The following is a 21,529-nucleotide window of genomic DNA, read 5'->3' as shown; positions in this document are numbered from 1 at the left end:
GTATTCCATTTAAGTTCCAGGGATTTGGGCCTTTTATTCAGTGCTAATTCTTATGGTCTGTACAAGGAAATGTGATTCACAGGATCCTCGGGGGCGTGTCTTTAGGGAACGCTGTGCAATTACATTGTGATCCACGCCCTCTTGTTCGAGACCACAAATTTAGCATCAAATAAAAAATGGCTCACAGGATCCTTGGGGGCGTATTTTTGAGGGGGACCACAGCATAATTACCCTGGGAATCACGCCCCCTTGGTCAAGACCATAAAAATTGGCAGCAAATAAAAAGGCCCATATCGCTGGAATTGTAAGGCAATTTTTTTTTTTTTTTAAAGGAATAATTAGAGGAACAGTGGGAATAAAATAAGAGTAAAAACTGGACACTTCTTAGAGGAGAGCTTTAAATTGGCATAAAAAAAATAGAAAAAATAATTTTAAATGGAAAATTTTTTCTTCCCTTCTGACAACAACTCCAGATAATGTGGCTTTCTAGTAAGACAACAGCCCTGTGTGGTCAGACAATGCGGACACACGTCTGTCCATCTGTCCCTACATCTGTGTAGACGACAATGTACTTTATCTAGAATGCGGAGACAGATGGGAGGCAGCGGGCACAGGATCTCATTGTACATGGCTTGTTTGTGGCCTGTTGCCATGGAGACAAATAGGTTTGCATAAAAGCTGCAGAGGCAAAACAATAGGAAATCTTTAAATTAGTACCTATTGTAAAGTCAACATTTTAGATGTAGTGGGACATTAACAATTTGGTTGTGAAGGTGGACACAGAAGACACAAAGCATTTGTGACATCAGGATCAGAATATTTTGCTTTCTGCTTATGCACTAATCTGGGCAAAGGTCATTGTAATAAAAGGGGAAAAGGTGAGCTGTGACATCAGCTATTGTGAATGGTGGATCCTGTGTTATCTACTGTATATAGAGGTGTTATCAGTCATTGTACAGGAGGAGGAGGTGAGCTGTGACATCACCTATTGTGAATGGTGGATCCTGTGTTATCTACTGTATACAGAGGTGTTATCAGTCATTGTACAGGAGGAGGTGAGCTGTGACATCACCTATTGTGAATGGTGGATCCTGTGTTATCTACTGTATACAGAGTTGTTATCAGTCATTGTACAGGAGGAAGTGAGCTGTGACATCACCTATTGTATATGATGGATCCTGTGTTATCTACTGTATATACAGGTGTTATCAGTCATTGTACAGGAGGAGGTGAGCTGTGACATCACCTACTGTGAATGGTGGATCCTGTGTTATCTACTGTATATAGAAGTTATATCAGTCATTGTACAGGAGGAGGAGGTGAGCTGTGATATCACCTATTGTGAATGGAGGATCCTATGTTATCTACTGTATATAGAGGTGTTATCAGTCATTGTACAGGAGGAGGAGGAGGTGAGCTGTGACATCACCTATTGTGAATGGTGGATCCTGTGTTATCTACTGTATATAGAGGTGTTATCAGTCATTGTACAGGAGGAGGAGGTGAGCTGTGACATCACCTATTGTGAATGGTGGATCCTGTGTTATCTACTGTATATAGAGGTGTTATCAGTCATTGTACAGGAGGAGGTGAGCTGTGACATCACCTACTGTGAATGGTGGATCCTGTGTTATCTACTGTGTATAGACGTGTTATCAGTCATTGTACAGGAGGAGGAGGTGAGCTGTGACATCACCTATTGTGAATGGTGGATCCTGTGTTATCTACTGTATATAGAGGTGTTATCAGCCATTGTACAGGAGGAGGAGGTGAGCTGTGACATCACCTATTGTGAATGGTGGACCCTGTTATCTGCTGTATATAGAGGTGTTATCAGTCATTGTACAGGAGGAGGTGAGCTGTGACATCACCTATTGTGAATGGTGGATCCTGTGTTATCTACTGTATATAGAGGTGTTATCAGTCATTGAACAGGACGAGGAGGTGAGCTGTGACATCACCTATTGTGAATGGTGGATCCTGTGTTATCAACTGTATATAGAGGTGTTATCAGTCATTGTACAGGAGGGGGTGAGCTGTGACATCACCTATTGTGAATGGTGGATCCTGTGTTATCTACTGTATATAGAGGTGTTATCAGCCATTGTACAGGTGGAGGAGAAGGTGAGCTGTGACATCACCTATTGTGAATGGTGGATCCTGTGTTATCTACTGTATATAGAGGTGTTATCAGTCATTGTACAGGAGGAGGTGAGCTGTGACATCACCTATTGTGAATGTGGATCCTTTGTTATCCACTGTATATAGAGATATCAGTCATGGTACAGGAGGAGGAGGTGAGCTGTGACATCACCTATTGTGAATGGTGGATCCTGTGTTATCTACTGTATACAGAGGTGTTATCAGTCATTGTACAGGAGGAGGAGGAGGTGAGCTGTGACATCACCTATTGTGAATGGTGGATCCTGTGTTATCTACTGTATATAGAGATATCAGTCATGGTACAGGAGGAGGAGGTGAGCTGTGACATCACCTATTGTGAATGGTGGATCCTGTGTTATCTACTGTATATAGAGATATCAGTCATGGTACAGGAGGAGGAGGTGAGCTGTGACATCCTGTGGACCCTGTGTTGTGTTATGTAATGTGCAAATGTGTAATCAGGCAGTCATCAGTGATAATAATGAGACTGCTGAAAAGTCTTCTTTTTAGAATGGGAATTTTGAGTCTGGTATAAAGCCTTGTGACCTGTGTGAAAACTGTAAGATCCCTTTTTTAATAAATATAGTGATATGGAATTAAAAATCATTGTGAAAGAATTTTTTTTTAAATTACATAAAAACCTCATTTCAACTCTAGATTGTTTTTTAATGACATATTCCCTTTAGTTAGTAGAGCAGGAATTTTTTTAAAAAGGGGCAGTATCAGTGTAATCCATGGTTCCCACATCGCACTAGCACTGCAACAGTGCTGACTTTTGGCAAGGCAGTGAGTTTTCATCTCTCCTTTTTTTATCAGATATTGCACAAATTATTGTAATGGAAATAATAGGAGAGCTTTCCATTATCCGTGCAGGGCAGAGTGATGTAATCAGCTCAGTGCCTGGTGCAGCGAGGACTGTAAATATCGCCCCACGGATAAGGACAAGCATTTGAATACATTCAAATCTCTTGGTTGTTATTTTTGTAGAGTCTCCGGATCAGACAGAGGGCGATGAAAACAGGAAATCACTAATACATGAGGATTCAGCAGCGTAGACCATCTGCGGCTCCCGTGCAAAAATAGTATGTGGCGTCTTTCCGATCAACATACTGAAACTTATATTTTCGAACTGTGTATTTAAAGTAAAAAATAAAAAAAACACATAAAGTAAAAAAATACTGTAAAATAAGCCTTACGCCTTTAAGGGGTTGTCATCTTACCGCAATGTCTTTAAATGCGCTTATCATACAAATATATACAAAGTACAGTGCCATGGGTTGTAAACTTCTTGATTATGCTGGATAAAGGAACATCGAGATCTCTGGAGATGGACTTGTAACCTTGAGACTGTTGATATTTTTCGACAATTTTGGTTCTCAAGTCCTCAGACAGTTCTCTTCTCCTCTTTCTGTTCTCCATGCTTAGGGTGACACAATACAGACACACAATTCAAAGATTGAGTCTTCTCCCATTTTTATCTGGCTTCAGGTGTGATTTTCATATTGTCCACACCTGTTACTTGCCACGGGTGTGTGTGAACGAGCATCACATGTTTGAAACAAAGTTCTTTACCCACAATTTTGGAAAGGCAACAACAATTTTAAGGTTTTGTGAGAAATTATGTACAATTTGCCTTTTTTTCTCAGTTGTTTTGTGTTGTTCCAATAGACACAAAAGAAATAAACATGTGTATAAAAAACATGTAATTGCAATAATTTTCTGGGAGAAATACTTAATTTTCTGGAACAATTTTAAAGGTGTCAACACTTTCGGCCATGACTGTAGAATATAGTCACCATATAGTTTTATTTACAAAGATGTCCTGATCTTCAGATCTGATCTCAGGTTCTTACAGCTCAACTTATGGTTAATTCGCAACACAGGAAAGACTCATAGCTAAACAAACAAAAGATATAATTTTTTAATTAGACAACCCCTTTAATTTCCATGCACTGATGGGTAACATACGCATCTCATGTACGTAGAGTGAGGAATCTAGAAGTAGCGAGCAGCAGAGACTTGGAAGGTGTCAGAACGGTGGCATCAGGATCACTTTTTCTTCTTTTTTTGTATTCCATTATAACCCTTTACGAAGAAATTTTGAGCCAGAAAACACCTTTATTACTTGTTTCAAAACCCCTGTGGTCAGAGAGTGCCCACTTTGGGCCACCATGCTTGTAAACAAGGTATATGTTGGTCCTGGTTCCCTTTTGTTCTGGATCTGCTTCTCCTTAGAACGGAGCACTGTGAACTGCGTTTGCATCATCCTCGAGGACTCTTCTTTTGAGTAAGCAACATAAGCACATTGTGGCAGCCTAGTAATCAGAAAAGGCGTTGAGGATTTCGTAGGTGGTAGGACATTTGCAATGCTGTCATCCACCAGCCACAAACTGCCCACATTTTCCCTCTCTCCACTCTTACTGACTAGGTGGTCTCTTCCTGGAGTGATGTAATTGATGTACTGTGTACTCAAAGCCAATTAGATGTTTCCCCTCCACTGTTCTACTAATTCAATGATGAGTGAGAAACTGCAGCCTCATCTCCCTCCTCCACCTCTTTTCCGTTCTAATACTGACAGGGTGATCTGGTAACTGAAGGACTGCAATCAGAAAAATCTCTAATAACAGCAGAATTCTTCTTTTTTGGTGTGTTTGGTAATGCAATTGAAGGATTGAGAAATGTATAATCTACATTGTGTCTCTGTCCTTAGCATGGAGAGGATTTGGATAGTCTGAAGAATACAAGAGTGTCATAGTATTGTTACCAGCGCTAGGACGAAATGTAGGCAGGGTAGGCACCTGCCTAGGATGCTACCTCCTGCCTATCCGACTGGGCACACTTTGAAAAAAAAAATGCTGAATGTCTGAGGTCACCTAACATGTTCCTGTGGCCGCAGACATTCAGTACAGTGACCATCAATGTGCAGGAACGGAGATGAGTGATATCAGTCACTGATACCGCTCACCCCTCTCTCTGTCCTGTGCCCTGGCCGTCGCATCCTCCCTGCTTTCAAGTGCAGACATGAATACAATTGTTTTGTGCGGAGTGGAGGGGCTGTGCTGTTGGGGGGAATAAAATGAGGGGCTGTGCAGATGTGGTAATTAAACTGAGGTGAGGGCTGTGTTTACGGGGGGAATAAAATGAGGCAAGGGGCTATGCTGATAGGGGGAATTAAAATAAGGAGAGGGTCTGTTCTGATGGAGGTGAATAAACAGAGGGGCTGTGCAGATGGGGGGAATAAAATGACGGGCCGCGCAGATGAGGGAAATAAACTGACAGGCTGTGCAGATGGGGGATAAGACGAGAGCCTGTGTAGATGGGGTGAATAAAATGAGGGGCTGTGCACATGGGGGAAATAAACTGATGGGCTGTGAAGATGAGGGAATAAACTGACGAGCTGTGCAGATGGGAGGAATAATCAGATGGGCTGTGCAGATGGGGGATACATTGACAGGCTGTGCAGATGGGCAAAATAATCAGATGGGCTGTGCAGATGGGGGAAAACTCACAGGCTGTGCAGATGGGTGGAATAATCAGATGGACTGTGCAGATAGGGGAATAAACTGACAGGCTGCGCAGATGGGGATATAAAATGAGGGGCTGTGCAGATGGGGGAATGAACTGAGGGGCTGTGCATATGGGGGAATTAACTGAAGGGCTGTGCAGATGGGGGAATAAACTGAGGGGCTATGCAGAAGGGGGAATAAACTGAGGGGCTGTGCAGAAGGAATATAATGAGAGGCTGTGTCGGGGGGTGGGGTGCATGAAATGAGGAGATGTGAAGGGATCCAGTAAAGTATATGAGGAGCCATACTGTAAATGGGGCTGTGGAGGTCATTATACTGGAAGATGTGGTGACCATACTGGATAGGAGGTTATGGTGAATATCATACTGTTTAGGGTGTTGTTTGTAGGCCATAATACTGTCTGGGGTGTTGTGGGGAACATCATAGTATATACATGGGGGCTGTTTTGGACATCATACTATTTATGGTGGTCTGTGGTGGACATCATACTGTATATGGGGGCCTGTTGTGAATATCATACCGTATGGGAGGCTGTGGTGACCAGCATGCTTTGTAAGGGGGCAGTGTGAGGATTGGTTATAGTTTGAAGAGGGCAGCGTGGTGGGCAGTATGAGGACACAGTGTGAAAAGGGGCACAGACTGGATATGGAGAGGAGACAGTGTGAAATCTAGACACAATATGGAGATGGGTTAGCATGGTGAGGGGATAGTGTGGAGACACAGAAAGTGTGTTTATTTTCTGATGATGTTTCTAGTGTCATATTCATGTACTTTTGATGGCTCTGGTGCTCTAATTATGTACTGATGATTTTGGCTTGGTATTCATGTACTGATGATGGTTCTGGTGATGAATATATCACCAGAATCATCATCATTACACGAATACAGCACCAAAACCAATATCACTACATGAATCTGTCACCAGAACCACCATCAGTTTTGTATATCTGTTGCATGACGCAAAAACCATCCGACGCATCCCTTTATTTGTAATGGGGATCTTGTTATTTTCCATTAGTTAATTTGCCAAATGCTGGATGCCTTAATAGAAACCAAACAGCTCATATTATATTTATGATGTATTAGTTTCCATAACTATCCTTAGGTTCTACATTTAAAATAGGACTTGAGGGAAGAATATCGCTATATTTTCCTGTATTGTGTAAATGGTCAGAAAAAAAATGATTGATTCTGTATCTAACTTTGAAATTGCACTCACTGTTAAGTCACATCTCCAAAGTACACCACATTTTTACTTTTGATAACATTTTTCGTGAAAAAGGTGACAATTCTGGTGGAAGCAGTCGTCAGAGTTTGCTACCTAGCCGATCGGAGGGCAAGGGGGCATGTGCATTACGGGTCCTTTTACCTTAGCTGCTGAGCTATTCCTTTGCTTTGGGGTAGGTATGGGAGGGTGCCATTGGCTTCATCTGCCTAGGGCACCAAAATACTTTGTCCCGGCCATGATTGCTAGCCAAGATAGAAGGCCAGGCCTGAAGATTGGTTTGTTTCACAAGCTAAATATAATCATGGCCGAAAGTGTTGGCACCATTGAAATTGTTCTAAAAAATTAAGTGTTTCTCCCAGAAAATTATTGCAATTACACATTTTGTTATACACATGTTTATTTCCTTTGTGTGTATTGGAACACAAAAAAACAGTGAAAAAAAGGCAAATTGGACATAATTCACTGAACCCGTAGAAATCCAACAAAAAGACTGGATCAGCAAGAGAAGAGTCACAGGACCTCAGCTGGGCTTCCCCATAATACCTTGCAGCTATCACATGATATAGCACAGACAATAGGAGGTACTATCATATCCTATATAAAAGCAGAGGCCAGGAATGCAGCAGCCATTTCCTGGAAAATTTGGATAGTAAGAGGACGTCACAACTCACAGTTTAGAAATACAGATAGGGAGAGAAAGCCATAAAACACTCAAGAAGCATATCAGTAAAGAGGATTAAACAAAAGTGTTAAGACACATTTTTCATAGTAACAAAACCTATAAATATTTTCTTCCAAGTATATCCGAAGCTCCCAAAACCATCAATCGATGTATAAACATGTTACCTATAACCATATAGTCCTAGATATGCAACAACATAGTAGTGTTGTTTAATGCATCCCGGGCTACATAGAGGAAAAGGAGACAATATAGCAGTCTGTATGTATGTATCAAAATGTAACAAATTTTATTAAATAGATCAAATAATATATAAAATCACATAGATAGATTATTTTTGTGGAAAAGTATAAAAGGACAATCCAAGACAGAAAAAGCAGCCACCACAGCAGGACTAGACAGGGGCTTCTATAGGCCAGAGGTACTAGAGATGGTAAACATGAATAGCCTCAATAAGAGGAAGAGTTTATATATCTATGATAGGATATATAAATAAATAACCATGAGGAGTTGTGTTACGATCACAGATTATGCACATGGAATCACACACCGGTCCCCTATGTACTCTAACAATTGGCACTATATAGGGAACTCCTTTTCTCATGTTAGCCACGCCTCCTGACGAAGCCTTAGTGGTGAAACGCGCGTCGAGGTGCCCGACAGTGTGTCAGCAGGGGAGATACATTCGTTCCAGCTATGGCCACAGGTACTCCATGAATATTTGTTTAGACTGTGATTGGTTGTGATCTATTTACAAGTTGGTGACTGCATCTAGATAAAAGCTCACAAAAATATTTATCACCTGTGCATATTGAACAGGTTCGGTGCTATATTAGTGATGCATTCTTGCCATAGGTCCCCCACTTGTTTGTTATAATCTGTGATCGTAACACAACTCCTCATGGTTATTTATTTATATATCCTATCATAGATATATAAACTCTTCCTCTTATTGAGGCTATTCATGTTTACCATCTCTAGTGCCTCTGGCCTATAGAAGCCCCTGTCTAGTCCTGCTGTGGTCTGTCTGTGTGGCTTTTTCTGTCTTGGATTGTCCTTTTGTACTTTCTCACAAAAATAATCTATCTATGTGATTTTATATATTATTTGATCTATTTAATAAAATTTGTTACATTTTGATACATACATACAGACTGCTATATTGTCTCCTTTTCCTCTATGTAGCCCGGGATGCATTAAACAACACTACTATGTTGTTGCATATCTAGGACTATATGGTTATAGGTAACACATTTTCATAGTAATTTAAAGATTTCTATAGATTCGCAAATCAAATTTTCTTGGGAAATAAGTTGAATCTGGTAAATTTGAATTTCAAAAGAATCGCTGATCTCTGCTTCATAATTATCACTGAGATGTTGTAAGACCAGCCGCACTCATTTTTTGTTTTCCATCTAGTAGACATCTGAGCCTGTTGACATTTGTAAATCCTCAAGACGAAAATAACCACAGATCAGATTCTGACTGCTCAAAGCCTCATGTAGTACATGAGCGTACGTGTGTAGATTAGTGAGGAAGGGTTTACCAGGAGTGGTTGCAAGGATTCATCTTCTCATTTCCTTTTTTATTACAAAAATTAAACTAACCTAGAAAAAAAAACTTTATGATGTCCAAAACTCAGGACTGGCACCTTTCTGCTTGGTGACGTCGACTCAACAGTCATCGTCAGTACGTCTTCCGGTTAAGTGGATGACTCTGCTCTGTGTTGGCCTTCACAAGAACTTGGAGATCCGATAGTCGCCTCCTTAACTTTGGAAGTAAATTGTTGAACTGTCATAGTGCTTCCAAATCAGGGTTATCTATACTGCCTCCGTAACATTGTCGGGCGCAGTACCCTCAAGCTGTGTAAAGAAAGGGTCCCAAAGTTCTTCAAGATTCTAGCCCATTCCGAGAAGGAATATTAAAAAAAAGAAATGTCAGGTACAGGCAGTGGCTTTCTGGAAGCCAGCACTAGGACTTACCTCCTTGGCCTACTCATGCTATGACAACCTTGTGACTACTTGTGTGATATGAAATCTACAGATACCAACAGCCGGGGAACCACCAAAGGCAAAAGTGATCTGACAGCCTGTGTTTGAGAACTCTAGTGTGACGCACAGTACCTACCATGCCAAAGTCAATCACAGGGCCAATAGTAGTGTCATAAGACTAAGAGACCTCGTAACGTTTTTGGCAGGTTTGTTATTACTTGTAACTCAATACTGAGTAACTGCAGCCGCATCCCTCTCCTCTTTCCACCCTGTCTGATACTGATCTGATGATCTGGGAACTCATCTAATAAGCGGTTATAATATCATATTTGATTTATGGTGTTATCTGTACGATGAGTAATATATTGCGGCACAGCCACGAGGTCTCCAGTTGCAAAATCAGTTTGGACAAGAAAACACATGGGGCTGGTTCCACCTTAATAAAAACATGAACAGGAGGAAATGAGGAATTGATAATTGTAGTCTTGGCAGGTCTATATTTGTGGTTGCAGGACTGGTAACATGAGTTTCCTCCCACAGTTGTCACAAGCCACAGGTCCATACCAACAAGGTAACAGGCCAGTATCTCATTCAAAAGGGAAGGAGTCTAGGTCCACTCCAATAGGGGTCAGTGTTGACTCCATTGAGATCACAAGTCAATGGTCCCCTACAATATGGATCTGGGGCAAGAATTCTGCTCCAACAGGATCATGGGGCAGTGGTCTCCTCAAACAGGTATCAAGGATCCACTCCAACATTGATCATTGGCCAGGGGACCACTCCAATGGGAACCACAGGCCAGAAGAGTCCTCCAATAGGGATACGTGACCTATAATTCTCTCCAACATGGATCAGTTGGCATGCGTTATTTTCAATTAGGGTCATCATAGCCCCTTCCAACAAGGAAGTCCCCTGCAATATAGGTCTGGGTGCCAAGGTTCCACTCCAGTAGACTTATGATCATGGTTCTTTCCAACAAGGATTAAGGGCCTGGAGTTCCCTACAATACTGGTTAGAAGTCTAATCCAAAGGAACTGGAGCTCAAAGTCCCCTCCAACTGGGATCAGGGGCTAAGGGCCAACCCCAACAGGAACCAGGGTTCACCCCAACAGGGTCACTGCTCAACAGGAGCCATGGGTCCATTCCAACATGGTTCAGATGACAAAGTTCCACTCCAATAAGGTGTGATAAGACTTAGGGTACTGTCACACAGTGGCACTTTTGTCGCTACGATGGTACGATCCGTGACGTTCCATACGATATCGCTGTGTCTGACACGCAGCAGCGATCAGGGACCCTGCTGAGAATCGTACGTCGTAGCAGATCGTTTGGAACTTTCTTTTGTCTCTGGATCTCCCGCTGTCATCGTTGGATCGGTGTGTGTGACACCGATCCAACGATGCGTTCGCTTGTAACCAGGGTAAACATCGGGTTACTAAGCGCAGGGCCGCGCTTAGTAACCCGATGTTTACCCTGGTTACTATCGTAAAAGTAAAAAAAAAAAAAACGTACATACTCACATTCCGGTGTCCGTCAGGTCCCTTGCAGTCTGCTTCCCGCTCTGACTGACTGCCGGCCGGAATGTAAGAGCAGAGCACAGCGGTGACGTCACCGCTGTGATCTGCTTTCACTTTACGGCGGCACTCAGTCAGTGCGGGAAGCAGACGGCGAGGGACCTGACGGACACCGGAATGTGAGTATGTACGTTTTTTTTTTTTTTACTTTTACGATGGTAACCAGGGTAAACATCGGGTTACTAAGCGCGGCCCTGCGCTTAGTAACCCGATGTTTACCCTGGTTACCCGGGGCCTTCGGCATCGTTGGTCGCTGGAGAGCTGTCTGTGTGACAGCTCTCCAGCGACCACACAACGACTTTCCAACGATCACGGCCAGGTCGTATCGCTGGTCGCGATCGTTGGAAAGTTGCAGAGTGTGACAGTACCCTGAAGTCCACTTCAGTAGTGATCTGTAGCCTTTGATAAGGCCTGGGGTTTACTTGAACAGGGGCTAAGGTTCAACTCCAAAATATACATGGAGTGTGAGGAACGAAATGTAGCGGGTTCTCAAAATACGTGGTGTAATACTACAGCATGTATATAATAAGTGGTTCGGAAACAGATTTAATTGAAAAACAAGAGACTTCAGGAGTCATCGAGAGGAATAGTTATTAGGAATCCTAACAGGGCTGGTAAATAGTAACCTCCAGAACACCCGTGTGGAGCCCAACCCAGTATTTTAGAACTCAGCGGTCGCCTTCATTGTGAGATCACATGAATAGCAGGGCATGAGTCAGATGTGCACAGGAATGTGGAGTATCTTCTAGTGAAGGGCGTCGTAGTGGTGCCAGTGGTCGTGATGAGGGAAAGGAGTGAGCAATTACAGTCATAGAGAGGGTCAGGATTGGTCACTGAGAATGAATGAAAAAATACGGAAGGAGAAAAATGACAAAATAGTTGATTTAGTTGTGTTCTGCACGGGACACACCCTGTGACAGACTGTCGGAAGTATTCATGAAATATAAACTTATAGAAAAAGTCATCAAGAAGTTGTCCTCTTCTACATGTGCAACACATGGAACGGAAGATATGTGATGTTAAAAGGGGTTGTCCGATAAAAACAAGTCATTACCTATCCAGGAAATAGGTGATCTCTTATCGATCAGCGGGAGTCCAACCACTGGGAGCTGAATCGACCAACACTTTTATCCCGTAACATTTGCTCATTTTGCCTTTCTACCCAGTTAATTCTTCTCTTTCCTCTATGTAGAAACAGGAAGTCTCTTTTCCCTGCATTTATCATTCCCCTCTTCAACTCGTGACCCAGCTGTTCCCTCCTCCCCCTGACAGGGATATTTGCAGTGACTTATGACTCATGCAGGGAAAATTGACCTCCTGTTTCTACATGGAGCTTAGAAGGATTAGAAGGCTAGTCTGTTTTAATCCAGTGATGTCATAGACCTAATGGAGAATAATTAGCTGGGAATAAAGGCAGAATGAGCAATTGTAAGTACACAGTGCTGTATAATATGATGATCGCAATATATTAAGAGGATACAAATTTTGATTTTAATGCTTTCATAAATTTCACCAGTGACCCATCTTAGACCACGTTGTGTCACAGACCCAAGATCGGTCATGGACAGAAAGCTTCCTTCCCCTACTTGTGCCAACTGTCATGGTTCCCAATGGCAGGGGAACGTCAGGACACATAAATAACGGACGAGCTCTTGGGTGATGGAATCTCGAGCTGACCGTGAGCTAAACCTACCACACAACTAGTAGTCGCCGGGGGGCGTGCCTACGTTTTATCCCTAGACGTCTCTCGCCAGCCGGAGGACTAACTAACCCTAGTAGAGGAAAAAACAGACCTGGCTTACCTCTAGGGAAATTCCCCCGAAAAGGAGACAGAAGCCCCCCACATATATTGACGGTGAGTTCAGAGGAAAAGACATACGCAGTATGAAGGTAGGTTCAGCAAAGCGAGGTCCGCTTACTAGATAGTAGAAAGATACAAAAGGGAACTGCACGGTCAGCTGAAAACCCTTTTAAAATACCATCCTGAAATTACTTTAAGACTCATGTGTCAACTCATGACACCGGAGTGGTAATTTCAGCCCACAAGAGCTTCCAGCTACAGAGAAAGATATAACTGTAAACTGGAACAAAAAATGCAAACAAACTTAGGACTAAGAGTCCAACTTAGCTGATCAGTAGTCTAGGAGCAGGAACATGCAACAGAAAGGCTCTGGTTACATTGATAGCCGGCAAGGCAATGACTGAAGAGCAGGAATAAATAGGAACTCCCCACTACTGATGAAAACAGGTGAACTGAGAAAGAAAACACACCCGAGTCACCAGTACCACTAGCCACCACCAGAAGGAGCCCAAAAGCAGATTCACAACAGTACCCCCCCCCTCAAGGAGGGGGCACCGAACCCTCACAAGAACCACCAGGGCGATCCGGATGAGCCCTATGAAAGGCACGAACCAAATCAGAGGCGTGAACATCAGAAGCAGTTACCCAAGAATTATCTTCTTGACCATAACCCTTCCACTTAACCAGATATTGTAGTCTCCGTCTGGAAATACGGGAGTCCAAGATTTTCTCCACAACATACTCCAATTCACCCTCAACCAGCACAGGAGAAGGAGGCTCGGTAGAAGGAACAACCGGCACCTCATACCTCCGCAACAACGACCGATGGAAGACATTATGGATAGCGAAAGATGCCGGAAGGTCTAAACGAAAGGATACAGGGTTAAGAATCTCCAAAATCTTATAAGGACCGATGAACCGAGGCTTAAACTTAGGAGAAGAAACCCTCATAGGGACAAAACGGGAAGACAACCACACCAAGTCCCCAACACGAAGACGAGGACCAACACGACGACGGCGGTTGGCAAAATGCTGAGTCTTCTCCTGGGACAACTTCAAATTGTCCACCACCTGTCCCCAAATCCGATGCAACCTATCCACCATAGTATCCACTCCAGGACAATCCGAAGACTCCACCTGACCGGAAGAAAAACGAGGGTGAAACCCCGAATTGCAAAAGAAAGGAGAAACCAAAGTGGCAGAACTAGCCCGATTATTGAGGGCAAACTCTGCCAACGGCAAAAAGGCAACCCAGTCATCCTGATCCGCAGACACAAAACACCTCAAATAAGTCTCCAAGGTCTGATTAGTTCGCTCCGTCTGGCCATTAGTCTGAGGATGGAACGCAGACGAAAAAGACAAATCAATGCCCATCCTAGCACAGAATGCCCGCCAAAATCTAGACACGAACTGGGTCCCCCTGTCAGAAACGATATTTTCCGGAATACCATGCAAGCGAACCACATTTTGAAAAAACAGAGGGACCAATTCGGATGAGGAAGGCAACTTAGGCAAAGGTACCAAATGAACCATATTTGAAAAACGGTCACACACCACCCAGATGACAGACATTTTCTGAGAAGCAGGGAGATCAGAAATAAAATCCATAGAGATGTGAGTCCAAGGCCTCTTCGGAATAGGCAAAGATAACAACAATCCGCTAGCCCGAGAACAACAAGGCTTGGCCCGAGCACAAACATCACAAGACTGCACAAAAACTCGTACGTCTCGAGACAGGGAAGGCCACCAGAAGGACCTAGCCACCAAATCCCTAGTACCAAAGATTCCAGGATGACCTGCCAAACGCAGAAGAATGAACCTCCGAGATGACTCTACTGGTCCAATCATCAGGAACAAACAGTCTACCAGGCAGGCAACGATCAGGTCTATCCGCCTGAAACTCCTGCAAAGCCCGTCGCAGGTCTGGGGAAACAGCAGATAATATCACCCCATCCTTAAGGATACCTGTAGGTTCAGAATCACCAGGGGAATCAGGCTCAAAACTCCTAGAAAGGGCATCTGCCTTCACATTTTTAGAACCTGGTAGGTATGAGACCACAAAATTAAACCGAGAGAAAAAACAACGACCAGCGCGCCTGTCTAGGATTCAGGCGCTTGGCAGACTCAAGATAAATCAGATTCTTGTGATCGGTCAATACCACCACCTGATGTCTAGCCCCCTCAAGCCAATGACGCCACTCCTCAAAAGCCCACTTCATAGCCAAAAGCTCCCAATTACCAATATCATAGTTTCGCTCGGCGGGCGAAAACTTTCGAGAAAAGAACGCACAAGGTCTCATCACGGAGCAGTCGGAACTTTTCTGCGACAAAACCGCCCCAGCTCCGATCTCGGAAGCGTCGACCTCAACCTGAAAAGGAAGAGCAACATCAGGCTGACGCAACACAGGGGCAGAAGAAAAGCGGCGCTTAAGCTCCCGAAAGGCCTCCACAGCAGCAGGGGACCAATCAGCAACATCAGCACCCTTTTTAGTCAAATCAGTCAAAGGTTTAGCAACATCCGAAAAACCAGTTATAAATCGACGATAAAAATTAGCAAAGCCCAAGAATTTCTGAAGGCTCTTAAGAGAAGTAGGTTGCGTCCAATCACAAATAGCCCGAACCTTGACAGGATCCATCTCAATGGAAGAAGGGGAAAAAATGTACCCCAAAAAAGAAATCTTTTGAACCCCAAAAATACACTTAGAACCCTTCACACACAAGGAATTAGCCCGCAAAACCTGAAAAACCCTCCTGACTTGTTGGACATGAGAGTCCCAGTCATCCGAAAAAATCAAAATATCATCCAGATACACAATCATAAATTTATCCAAATATTCACGGAAAATGTTATGCATAAAGGACTGAAAGACTGAAGGGGCATTTGAAAGACCAAAAGGCATTACTAAATACTCAAAATGGCCCTCGGGCGTATTAAATGCGGTTTTCCACTCATCCCCCTGCTTAATTCGCACCAAATTATACGCCCCACGAAGATCAATCTTAGAGAACCACTTAGCCCCCTTTATTCGAGCAAACAAATCAGTCAGCAGTGGCAAAGGATACTGATATTTGACTGTAATTTTATTCAAGAGTCGATAATCAATACACGGCCTCAAAGAGCCATCTTTTTTAGACACAAAGAAAAAACCGGCTCCTAAGGGAGATGAAGAAGGACGAATATGTCCCTTTTCCAGGGACTCCTTAATATACTCTCGCATAGCAACATGTTCAGGCACGGATAAATTAAACAAACGACCCTTTGGAAATTTACTGCCTGGAATCAGATCTATGGTACAATCGCAATCTCTGTGAGGAGGGAGTGAACCAAGCTTAGGCTCCTCAAAAACATCACGATAATCAGACAAAAATGCCGGAATCTCAGAGGGAATAGATGATGAAATGGAAACCAAAGGTACGTCCCCATGAGCCCCCTGACACCCCCAGCTTAACACAGACATTGCATTCCAGTCAAGGACTGGATTATGAGATTGTAACCATGGCAATCCGAGCACCAAAACATCATGTAGATTGTACAACACAAGGAAGCGAATCACCTCCTGATGGTCTGGAGTCATACGCATAGTCACTTGTGTCCAGTATTGTGGTTTATTACTAGCCAATGGCGTAGAATCAATACCCTTCAGAGGTATAGGGACTTCCAGAGGCTCTAGATTAAACCCACAGCGCCTGGCAAAGGACCAATCCATAAGACTCAAAGCGGCGCCAGAGTCGACATAGGCGTCCGCGGTAATTGACGATAATGAACAAATCAAGGTCACAGATAGAATAAACTTAGACTGTAAAGTGCCAATTGAAACAGACTTATCAACCTTCTTTGTGCGTCTAGAGCATGCTGATATAACATGAGTTGAATCACCACAATAGAAGCACAACCCATTTTTTCGCCTAAAATTCTGCCGTTCGCTTCTGGACAGAATTCTATCACATTGCATATTCTCTGGCGCCTTCTCAGAAGACACCGCCAAATGGTGCACAGGTTTACGCTCCCGCAAACGCCGATCAATCTGAATAGCCATTGTCATGGATTCATTCAGACCTGTAGGCGCAGGGAACCCCACCATAACATCCTTAATGGCATCAGAGAGACCCTCTCTGAAATTCGACGCCAAAGCGCACTCATTCCACTGAGTAAGCACAGACCATTTACGAATTTTTTGGCAGTATATTTCAGCTTCATCTTGCCCTTGAGACAGGGCCATCAAGGCCTTTTCAGCCTGAATCTCTAAATTAGGTTCCTCATAAAGCAACCCCAAAGCCAGAAAAAACGCATCCACATTGAGCAACGCAGGATCCCCTGGTGCCAATGCAAAAGCCCAATCTTGAGGGTCACCTCGCAGCAAGGAAATTACAATCTTAACCTGCTGTGCGGGATCTCCAGCGGAGCGAGGTCTCAGAGAAAGAAATAATTTACAATTATATTTGAAATTCAAAAAACGAGATCTATCTCCGGAGAAAAATTCTGGTATAGGAATTCTAGGTTCAGATATAGGAGCATGTATAACAAAATCCTGTAAATCTTGAACTTTTGTGGCAAGATTATTCAAACCTATAGCCAAACTCTGAGGATCCATTTTAAGCAGGTGAGATCAGAGCCATTCAAGGGTTAGAAGGAGAGGGAGACAAAGACTGCAATTAGAGCTGAAATGCAACTGATTCAACTATAGAACAAGCACCAAGGAAAAAAAAAAAAATTTGCAGACTTCTTTTTCTCTCCTTTCTTCTGCCAACAGTTTTAACACTTGGCCGGCCATACTGTCATGGTTCCCAATGGCAGGGGAACGTCAGGACACATAAATAACGGATGAGCTCTTGGGTGATGGAATCTTGAGCTGACCGTGAGCTAAACCTACCACACAACTAGTAGTGGCCGGGGGGCGTGCCTACGTTTTATCCCTAGACGTCTCTCGCCAGCCGGAGGACTAACTAACCCTAGTAGAGGAAAAAAACAGACCTGGCTTACCTCTAGGGAAATTCCCCCGAAAAGGAGACAGAAGCCCCCCACATATATTGACGGTGAGTTCAGAGGAAAAGACATACGCAGTATGAAGGTAGGTTCAGCAAAGCGAGGTCCGCTTACTAGATAGTAGAAAGATACAAAAGGGAACTGCACGGTCAGCTGAAAACCCTTTTAAAATACCATCCTGAAATTACTTTAAGACTCATGTGTCAACTCATGACACCGGAGTGGTAATTTCAGCCCACAAGAGCTTCCAGCTACAGAGAAAGATATAACTGTAAACTGGAACAAAAAATGCAAACAAACTTAGGACTAAGAGTCCAACTTAGCTGATCAGTAGTCTAGGAGCAGGAACATGCAACAGAAAGGCTCTGGTTACATTGATGGCCGGCAAGGCAATGACTGAAGAGCAGGAATAAATAGGAACTCCCCACTACTGATGAAAACAGGTGAACTGAGAAAGAAAACACACCCGAGTCACCAGTACCACTAGCCACCACCAGAAGGAGCCCAAAAGCAGATTCACAACAGCCAACGACCTGATGAAGGGGCTGGCTGTCAGGCTCAGTTTCCTAGCTCCTTCTCTGTGTCAGCATCAAATGTGAAGGAAAAGGGATCAGGCTTAGCTACAATCAGACCCTTCTTCAGGTCACTGACCGTCACAAGAAGCTATACTTTCAGAACCAATGTGGTCTGAAATCATGCTATGGGTGAAGTTTAGAGAATGTTAGTAATTTAATTTTTAATGACAATCCATTTAAAGAGAACCTGTCAGTTGTCATAAATATGTATTTTTTAAATCTGTGTATAAGCTATTGTTCTCCTGAATCCGGCGATGTTTTTCTTTTGTTCCTAATCCTCTCCGTTCCTGAGATATGGACACTTTTTCTCTGTATATAAATCTAGTATTTTTAGCCAAGTGGGCGAGTTCTTCAAGATGACTCCTTGAGTTGAGGACCACTCCCACTTTGCTATAAAGACCAGATTTATATACAGGGAAGAGAAGGCCATATCTCAGCAACGGAGAGGCACAGGAACACAAGAAAAACAAAGCCGGATTCAGGAGAACAGCGGCATTCACACCAGGTGAAAACATTACATATGTATGGCAAGTGACATATTGTAGACAAAGTCAAGAGAAATTTACATAATGCATCAAATGTCTTTTTGGTGACGTTTCTGAGCGGATATCAGAAAGCAGCAGAACAAGGAATATTCACACCTCTGGTATTAATTGAGGCTTGTTAGTAATGCTGAATCTTTGTGATTGTGTGTAAATGACATCAGGAACTGGTCAGCCATGAGCTGGAGGCCCAGACCAAGCAGAAGCATAGATGCTTCGGTGATATACTAAGCTCATTGTCTAAAAGCTGCCTGTCCAAGGCTGAGGATTGGTCCAATAATAATTTCCAAAAGTGTCGATGGCGGCTGAATGGCATTCAATGGAAAACCCTAAAAACAGACATAAAAAAGTCTACAAAATGGACATCATCAGAAATGTAACAATATACCAACATCACATTGTAATTCAAATAGAGAAACGGCCAACACTAAATGCTCAGCTACCTGACCGGCACCCAAGAATGGCGGTTTAATCTCCAAAATACCGATGCGAAGCGGGACATCGATATTTAAAAAGCATTGGACTCTTGGGCATGAAGATCGTAGAGCGCCGATCACTTGCTATGGCAGCCGGATGTCACTGAACTCACCCGTATCTGCTATTCTTCTCAAACTCCCATGAAGTCCAGCCTGGAATAAAAACCAATCAAAATGTCGAATGTACCCCAAATCGGTATCAATAAAAGCTGCCCTTCAGCTGTAGTTGTAGACAACAAACCTTTACCAGCTCCATCAATGAAAGAATAAAAATGTTTCCGATCCTGAGTGACACAAACCATGTTGTTTTTTTATTTTTTTACAAACTCCTAATTTTTTATCCACAAAAATTAAATAAAAAGCTATACAAATTTGGTATCATCGGAATTATACTGACCTGGAGAAACTGGTTACCATTTCACACTGAATGCTGTAAAAAAAAAAAAACCCCAAAACAAGGTCACAATTACGCTTTTTTTCATTCATTATTTCTCTGCCTATGGATTTTTTTTTCGCATTTTTTTAGTTCATGATATGGTAAAGAGAATGGCGTAGTTCAAAATTACGACTCTTATCGGAAAAAAAAACGAAGCAAAAATAGAAAAAAAAGTTAGGGCTTTTGTTTGAAGGGTAGGAAAAAAATGAAATTAAAAAAATTAAAAATCATCCGATCATTAATATATCGTATCAGTACGGAGCGGAGATGTGAGGGATGTAGAGGAATATGTTTCCTCCTCTCTTCCTGAAGTTCAGGTTCACACTTTTACTTTTATTTGTTGTAGGTTTGCCAGGACCATGATGATCTTGGATGGGATATTTCCAGTTCGGGGGGTATGCAGGGCAGGAAGATGGTAGGACATAAGCAGGAGGAGGGGACGCAGGCTGCAGAAGACAACAGATCAGTAAGACCAGAAAACAAAATGTCATTAAAACTCCGCGTAGCGTCGACGGCGCGATCCTAAAACGGGTGATCACTTTTTACAATCCATTTTTGTTGCGAGAGTACCCAACGACAAACTGGTTACAGGATGTCCTTCAGCTGGGAATCCCATCGATCACCTGCGATATACCAGGCAGTAAGTGATCAGTTCTGCAACAGCGCCGCCTCAGATGAAAGGAGGTGTTACACAATGCACACTGGATTCAATGGATGCTGCAGAGAAACACGCCGCGCTCAATTTATCAGTTCTGGCATAAACCTGCTCAAAATGTCACAAAGGTTTTGTGGAACTTGAAGATGCACAAAAATGTTGTGACTTTTGCCATTTTTCCTCCAGTTCTGTCAATTTTTACAAAAGTGGGCATAGACCAGGCTGGATCGGGCATGGCCAAGCGCCCCCTGAAGCCATCATAAAGAAAGACATATGAGGCATATGCACTGCACAGTCTATACAGCAGAGGTGATATGGGTGTAAATGACACCAAGAGGCATTACCTGATGGTGGTCTGATGGTGGTCCCCCATTCAAGGTGTGGTTCACACCCCGACGCGCGTTTCGGAACTTAGTCCTTCGTCAGGAGCTGAACCTGATGGCTTCCTATTGAATTCAGGTGATTGACTTGTAGCGCCCCCACTGCCGCAGGGCCGAGGGGTACCCGGTACCGGGCCTCTGAGTCTCTGCTCTGGGGTTGTCACGGTGGCTAGGCCCGGTCCGTGACCCTGCTGAGGGGCGTACAGTGATAGATATGATGGATGTGGATGGTGGTGCGGTGCAGTAAATAACGAGGACACCAGGTTGCAGTCTCTTTACCTCTTTACTGAAGGTTTTAGAATCCTCAGTCCAGAGCGCTGTCAACAGGGCTGTTTGAGACCGGCCGGTCCAAAGGCACATCAGGAGTTTTCTTTACAGGTGGGAATCAGTGTCTACCTTCTAGCGCTGTGTGTTGTAGTCCTTCCCTGCTGAGCTCCCGGGATAGTCCTCACAACTGATTCTGTCTGTCTCTGATGTTCGTTCTCTCCGTCCCCCAGGTGATATGGTAGGACGCACCC

The 21,529-nt window shown here is 43.4% G+C and overlaps 1 long non-coding RNA gene across 1 annotated transcript in view; it reads left to right on the top strand.

Annotated features, from left to right (window-relative positions):
- LOC143809444 (uncharacterized) overlaps positions 1-21,093 on the top strand; it is a 21,339-nt gene extending 246 nt beyond the window's left edge. The window contains exons 2-3 of the long non-coding RNA XR_013222278.1: positions 3,151-3,245; positions 20,323-21,093. This is a non-coding gene — a long non-coding RNA (uncharacterized LOC143809444). The remainder of the gene's footprint in view (positions 1-3,150; positions 3,246-20,322) is intronic.
- Positions 21,094-21,529: the final 436 nt, after the last annotated feature.

The sequence above is a fragment of the Ranitomeya variabilis genome, chromosome 2 (assembly GCF_051348905.1).
Source record: "Ranitomeya variabilis isolate aRanVar5 chromosome 2, aRanVar5.hap1, whole genome shotgun sequence".
Taxonomy (NCBI): domain Eukaryota; kingdom Metazoa; phylum Chordata; class Amphibia; order Anura; family Dendrobatidae; genus Ranitomeya; species Ranitomeya variabilis.
Note: the sequence above shows the minus strand (reverse complement) of the source record. Positions and strands in the feature narration are given on the sequence as shown.